An 8,119-nucleotide genomic window follows, 5' to 3' on the forward strand; every position below is an offset into this window, starting at 1 on the left:
GATGTTCTAGAAATTAAGAAGTGGGATCTATAATGTGTGTGAGTCAATGCTAATTTCATACTGCAATGGTTATAGATATGGATTACGTTTCATGTTGTCTGAGCTCTTAATGATCTTGTAAGCCTGACAGTATTACAATTACTCTTCTACCGTATTACAGTTGCTCCTATATATCAAAAGGGCAAAAGCTGGGCTTATAATCAATAGTTTTTAGATTACATAAACAAGGTTTACAGAGTGAAAAATCTCAACAGATGAAGAATGGAGTGATAACTGTTATTGAAGAATTTGTCTTAGTGGTTGAGAGCTCACTGACTGGTGCAAATAACCAGTACATACACTAGTTTAGTGTGTGTTATATGCCAACTAGTCATGTGCAAACAGGTCTCCTTTTGTGCAGGAAACCAGGTTCTGTTCTTCTAAAAAGCATGCAGCTTCCCAGGCATATTATATCCAATGTCATGTGATGTAAGGATTTGTTAAGTGCTTCCTTCCTATACCCTAGAAGTGGAACATGGGCTCCTAAGTGATCAGAGAAGGTGGATCAGAGTGCAAGCCTGTCTCCTACAGGATTTTATTTCCACATTGGCTAGCCAGATGCCTACAAAAAACCACAAGCAGGATATGAAGGCAACTGCCTTTTTCTGCTGTTCTTCCCCAACCAGAGACTTCTTGACTCTCATCCTGAGAGTCCATAGGCAGACTTTATCCCCATGGATTTGCTGAATCTGAGCTCAGCGGTGTCGTATCCACAGTCACCTCCCTTGCTCCCCAGGCGCTAAGGCAACTGACTAGTTTTTTCCTCCAGTTTTTCCTAATTGAAGAATGAATAGGGGGTTATGGGTTGCTAGCATCACTTTTATTTACAGTCATGGATGTTTTGTGATTGGCCATGACCACCATTTTAGGCCTGCCCTTTCTTCACGATAGCTCCCCCAGGGGACAAAGACCACATCGATCCTGGGGAGTAACCCCCCTAATTCCCATTTAAAGTTGTGAGGGTCAGTGGCCATCCCCACAGCTTGTGGCAGCAAATTCATTCATTCAGATAGGGGTGTCTGTGCAGGTGGGTCTGCAGAGTGTGGTAAAAAAAGGCAACATGTATTTTATGTGTGTTGCATGTGAAATATATAAAAAATGGGCAGAGCTTCAACTGGTCCATCGTGGCCACCTTCTTGACTTCATAATCACACTCTGCAGACCGCCCTGAGACTGTGTCAAGAACTTCCTGTTGTCTGCCTGATTGTCTTCAACTTTACTGGATGATCCCGAATGGGCAGCGACCCAATGCAGACTTTTTTAAGCAAGATTGCCTCCTGCCTTGACTTTGGATCACAATTCTGGCTGGGAAAAGAGGGGATAAAACTTCTTGTTTTAGGATTCTATTGTGGGTTTTTAAAAAATGCAATTTAAATATAGGAGCAGTTGTGTTGATACAGGCTTTTTCCCCCTAGGGGATGGAAATCTGTCCTCTCATTACTTTGCTTCCCACAGGAAGGTGCATTCTCAATGGGGTATCAAGCATCGTAAGTTAGGAGCGTCTATGGGGGAGGGCAAAAAAGTCAATGGCAGCTGCAGCTGCATGATTGAAGCCCAGCCTTTTCTTATGTGCATCATATACACACAAGTAGCCTCCTGATGCTTTTGATGAACCCTAAGAACACCCCCACCCTGAGTAGTGAAATGGAGGTTCTCCTTCAGGACCAGTCGGAAGTGGAGTTACACTACAGATCTTTAGCATGACTCAAGTCCTTGCCTTACAAACATAACCTTTATTGGCATAACGTTACACTGTCTTGATTCTCCTTGCTATCTTGGCTGGTTAACTGAAGGTGGGGTTAATGAAAGTGGTGGGCAGAGAATATGCTGATGAGCTGATGAGTATCCAAAGACATGAATTCTCTGCCTAAAATTCAGACACCTCCCTTGGGAATCTATTGATGGTTCATCAAAGCTGGCCTGATCATATGGACTACACCTTCCTGAAGGCTGTAGTGGGGGAGAAGGCAGTAAGGTTCATACATCAGGGCTCGGTGTCAGATTAAGCAGAAAAACTGACTGTTTTTCCAAAAAAGGATCAATACAGGCTAGGAATGAGTTATGGTCACCACTGTGTGATTAAGGGAGAACACTGGCCTTGCTAAGACATTCTGGCAGCATTGTAAACTGGAAATGAGAAAAGGGCCTAACCAAATACACAAAAGGTGGGTGATTATTTCTCTTTACTAAGGAACTCTTGTTTTTTCCCTTCCTTTTTTTTTTTTGGTCTCCTCAAGTCAATATTGACAACTGGGGACTGGGCTAGTCCCTGCCGTTTTCTTGGCAAGATTTCGGAAGTAGTTTGCCCTTGCCTCCTTCTTTTTCCTAGGGCTGAGGGAGAGGGACTGGCCCAAGGTCACCCAACTGGCTTTGTACCTAAGGCGAGACTAGAACTCACTCTCCCTAACTGGAATCCCCAACGTGGTGTCCAGGGTCACCAATACACTTGCAAACATCTTCTTGCAGTCCATCAGGTTCCCTGTTCCACCTGACTTTTACTATAACCCCTCCCTTTTTATTTTTTATTTTAAAGGGAAGCTGGTTTGTCGCAAAGCAAAATGCCATCCTCCAGCATCCTCTAGGAATGCCTCTGCACCTTATAAATCCTTTAAGCTTTCTTAGAAAACAGAACAATGAGGGTATGTGCCCAGTGCTTTGCCCACCTACCTGAAAAAGGAGAAAGTGAAGCACAAGAAATACTGAGAGTCCAGGAGGGGGTTGGCCAGTGTTTCTCAACCTTGGCAACTTTAAGATGGGTGGACTCCAACTCCCAGAATTCTGGCTGGGGAATTCTGGGAATTGAAGTCCACACATCTTAAAGTTGCCAAGATTGAGAAATACTGGGGTGGGCTCTCAGGAACGACAGGTGGCATTCTGGTGGGCTGGTGAAAGTGCCCACAACATGTCTCCCAAATTTCAAATGTGTTCACCAGCTCAGAAATGTTGAGGATCCCTGGGACAACTAGCCAGGTAAGGTCCAGCAAGGACTAAAAGTCTGCTATTAAAGATTTACTTAATATTCTCCCTCTTCCAACGTGCCCATAGATGTTTTGAAACAGAAAGAGGCTGCATTGAAGGGAGCAAATGTCACTTCCCGTCAAACCTGTTTCAGTTGACCCTCCTCCCCCTTGGCTTCCAAGCTTTAATTATTATTTGTATAGTTGTGGACCTGTATTCCCTTTCAAAGATAATTCTTGACCTCCAAATCCCATGGTCAGATACATTTTCCTTTTTATTAGGTTCAGGTTATCTCTGACATGATGTCATTATTCAATCCAGCTCCACCCAAGTGGTCTTCAAAAAGTCATTGCAATATGCAGGACAAAAGTAAGCAAAAATGTGTGAAATGCACGTAGATGGTAGACTCATCCCTGCCTGATATCTTGGCTGAAGTTTGGAGTTTCTGAGCCTTCCACTGAATTATGCACCCATGATACAAGTAAGATGTGGCAACTCCTGCTTTGGGTATGAACCTATATCGAATGGTAACACTTCTCTGTAGAGCCATATACCAAAGAGCTTTTTCTGCTGTGGCACCCACCTTGTAGAATACCATCTCCCTGCAACTTAGATTGGCTCCAACGCTGCTGGCCTGTATGAAGGCCCTGAAGACATGGCTTTGCCAACATGTTTGGGGGTCCGGCAATGGTGAGGAGTTTTTATGATGGCTGTGTTGAGCTAAGGATGGATTCTGCTGCTAATCGTTGTTATTTTTGTTTTAAAATGATTATCGAAGGTTTTATATGTTTGTATACTGAGGTAATGGGCTGTGAGAATAACCTTGGGAGATAGGAGGAAGAGCCACAGCCTAGACAACGGTCTGATAAATGAAATCTGAGTCCAAACCAGAAATGTAATTTGAGGAAGCATCTCAGCATTGACCAGAGTTGAATTGCTTAGATGAGATAGACAGCCATACAAAATAAATAAATAAATAAATAAAATGAGAATATAAAGCTGTAACTCAACAGGCCTGGGAAATGAGGCCAAGATAAAACATAGCAACATAAAACATGGTGAAGGTGGACAACTGAGGTTGTCAGGGCATCATGGTTCCCTTGCAAACTGCAGATGGGATACAGAAGGTGAAAAAAATCAGGAATCATTGGCCGTGCTTCAATATGGTATCTTGTATAGGTTTCTTTGTCATTCAATAGGCCAGTCAGCCTTCTGTATCCATTTGTGGAGCTCAAAGCCAAAATATGGTACCTTGTGACTATTCCTCTGCACAATAAAGTTGGTTCTTTGGTTTTCAATGCTTAGATTCCAAGTTTATATATGGCTGTCTTGGGATCTATAGTTTTGATTTTGATTATGTTACTGAAGATGTTTATCTTGTCTGCTTTTAACCCAGGTTGTGGATTTGGAGAACTCTACATTGCTCAATCTGTTTGACTGGAGTAGCTTACAAGCTCTGTAAAGAAACTCCCATCCTGACTTGGGAACACGTTTACAGAACAGTTCCTCAACCTTGGCAACTTGAAGATGTCTGGACTTCAGCTCCCAGAGTTCCCCAGCCAGCCATGAGCTGAAGTCCACATAACTTCAAGCTGCCAAGATTGAGAAATACTGTTAGAGAGGGAGGCTGCCCAAATTCTTTTGGTTTAGAAAGCCACATTTCTTTTTATACAAATCCGGTAGACAAGACAAAAGCCATTCATGTTTGCAATCAAATATATAGCTGAAAAGAAAATGGAGTTTTCTTTTAATGAAGTAAATGCAAAACTGATCCATACCTACAGTTACGCCCTCTGGTGAAAATAGCCTCCTATCACGCAATGCATTTGAGAGTCGTTTCTTCCCGTGCTCACTAGAGGGCGCCAAAGCTTCATTTAGCAGAAAACATTGCGCTAATTTGTCTAAGCAGCAAAGCCCCACCACCACCAATTGCTGAAGCAGAAGTAATTGTAGACTCATCAATAATGGAAGGAAGTAGCTTTGTCGTTATTTTCCCTTTCATTACAAGAACGTTATGGCATTTCTGACTTTTGCTACATAGCACAGCCAGACCCCCCCACCCCCTACCCCATTAGTGCCTTACTAAATTGACACCACAGCCATAGGACATTGCTATTTTAAAATTTTTATTTATTTCATTGATTAAAGTTTTGAATGTCTGAGTGGGAAGAGTAAAAGGAGGTATTTACAGAAAAAACACTTGGACCCGTCCAGGGAAAAAAGTGCCCACACGTCCAAGTTTGCAGTGGACTGTCCTCTATCTGAAGCCTCCCTGGTTGGAAGGATTGCCCAGCCGAAGCCTGATGGAAGATATAAGAACCAGAAGGAGGAAGTGCAGAGCGAGACCCCTGAAGGTGACTGTCAGCCATTAGCATTTGCACATTTTATTCCAAGCAGTGCCTTCTGATGATTTCTATTTCAGTAATCACACCTCTGGAAATGTCATTGTTGCTTCCATCCAAAACTCATACTGGATGTCCGTTCCACATTATGAGACTCTACTTTCTGATCAAAATGATGCTGCCAATGCTGTAAAAGGAGGGAGCCGGACTACATAACCAAGCTAGTACAGCAAGCACATAACTCTCTTCCCAACAACCACAGAAGTCCTGGAGGGCAGCTTGTCCTCAACCATCTTCCATGACTCCATACATCTGAGCAACGTGGTGTCACTTGCTCCTGTTCCACCTGTCCTGTCTCTTTACCCATTTCCTACTCAAACTAAAGTTCTACTTTCTTCCCTGCCAAGCCCAGGGAATCTTTTGGTCAGGACACTTGCTTGTAGTGAAAAATGATCTGTCCTCCCTAAATGATGAATTCCTGAGCAGTGAAGGGCCCCACCTGAGAGACTGCTCTTTAGCTTCTCTCTCGTTCATCTCTTCAGCTGATGAAAATGGGGACAAGGGGGTGCAGGAGAAAGCATTCTGCCCCAACTACAAACCAGGTCATCATTAGAGAAGAAATCAACCTTAAAACTGCCAGTCCTAATCTATTGTGGGACCACTCTCAAATTTCTACTCACTGTGCTTCAAAAACAGTATTTGACAGCTGGAAAAGGCTTCAGTATCTCCCCTACAATGTTTTAGTCTAGTTAATTGAAACAAAAAAAGGCAATTAAGACAGGAGGGAACATGACCAAGGCATAATTCACCTTCTCCATATAGTGTGCAGAAGGTGAATAATAGGGTAATTGTTATTCTCATAATACCACTTTACCCCATGAAGATGAATGGTGGGAGATTCAGGCCACTGGAAATATTGCTTCACGCAGAAGGTAATGAAACTATGGAATTTTCTGCCACCAGCTGTACAGATGGCTAATTTAAAGAGCTTTAGGAGATGTAATTCATGGAGGATTCAACTGTAGGTGCCTATGAGCTCTGATGGCTGTATATCAAAGAGACAGCAAGACACCTCTGGATACCTGCGGCTAAACACAGAAGAGTTATTGTTGCCCTTTGGGCTTCCACAAAGACCTGCTGGCCATTGTGAGAAACAGGATGCAGCAGCCCCCAGACTTTGGTCTCAACCCAGCAGGGCTCTCCTTATGATCTCCTTCTCTTCCAGACCCCCATCTCTCCTCTTCCAGGGGTGAACTGAGCATGGGAATTTGATTCAGATGAAGCCCTGCTCCTCTAAGACTATTAGAGCTGCAGAAGTAAATAAATATTTCTGTTGCAGTTGTACTCAGAACTGGCTGAAAAAGTGCTTAAGGCACCAGGCTAGAAACCAGGAGACCATGAGTTCCAGTCCAACCTTAGGTGCAAAGCCAGCTGGGTGACCTTGGGCCAGTCATGCTCTCTCAGTCCTAGGAAGAAGGAGGCAAGGCAAACCACTTCCAAAAATATTGCCAATAAAAGTACATGGACTTGTCCAAGCAGTTGCCAGGAGTGAAGACCAACTCAAGGATATGTGTGCAACCTCCCCCCCTTTGGAAGTTCTCTGAAGTCTTCACCCAAAGTTTTAGGGATGGCATGTATATCTGGGGAGTTTGGTGGCACATCTTGGCCTTATGGGACTAAGCAACACACTGACATCTATCTTTGTAGAGGCTGAAGTTAAGTGCCAGTCAAATGCCTCGAAGGAATGGAATACAAGCATAGTCACTCAAATGCAGAAGGAAGGTGCATAGCTCGGAGACAGAACACATGGTCTCAGCTTCCCTCTCCAAATAGGAAACCTTTGGAAACATCCCTACTTGAAACTTCACAATGCTGCTGCCAGAATGGGCAGTCCTAAACAACATGGACTAATAATCTGCACAGACTCAGAACAAGGAAGTTAAGAGGAAAAGCCCACCTGATGAGATGTGAAATGCACCACTTCTTGGAAGTCTACTGAAAGCAAGGCTGAGAAATCACTACCTTCAGAAGCATGCTCACCATGGGGAAAATGAAGCAATTAACACCCCCCTCCAAGTGCTGTCTTATCACTTGCCTTATGGGAAACTTGATATTTTGACAGCAAATTCTTCCAATTCTTCCCAAAAACGTGATGGCCATTGTCAACTATAATAAGCAAGTCAATTCTTTCTTGAACATGGTTTGCTGAGGTCAGGTTATGAACTACCTATCATTAGTGGAAGAAATCTTTTTTTCTTTTGTGTCCCCTCCCTCCCTTTTCCTCTAATAAGTTTGCTGTAGTCCTATATCTGGCATTTCTGTATTTCTGCACCTGTTGCAAAGGCACAGGCAGTTGCCTACCCACATTACAACAGAATGACTTGATGATTAAGAGCTGCCAATTTGGGATCTTCTTCCACTTTGCATTTTTAAAATAAACAAACTAGTCTCACCATATTCTAACCTAATCTTTTTAGCCTATGTGCATCTGAATCCATAATAATAATAATGCCAAGGAACAGTAATTCTCTCTTCCATACGATTCTTCTTCTCATATGTGGCTTCTCTTGGAAAATCTCTATTTATTTGACTTCTGGGAAAGAAATGGAGAACTGAAAATGGCTCTGCAAAAAGTGGAACTGACAACTGCAGCAGAATGAAGAGCCGGCAAGTAGACTGGCTCTTAATAATTCATCTCTGGACAAGGAGAGGACTTGAGATCACCCACAAGTGCCCCTGACAGTTGCTCCTTTTGAGGAGACTGCAGGACAGTGGTCTCC

This window comes from Python bivittatus, unplaced genomic scaffold (genome assembly GCF_059951505.1).
Source record: "Python bivittatus isolate LINGU-HERP-01145 unplaced genomic scaffold, Pbiv_v1 ctg000080_np1212, whole genome shotgun sequence".
NCBI classification, from domain to species: Eukaryota; Metazoa; Chordata; class Lepidosauria; order Squamata; family Pythonidae; genus Python; species Python bivittatus.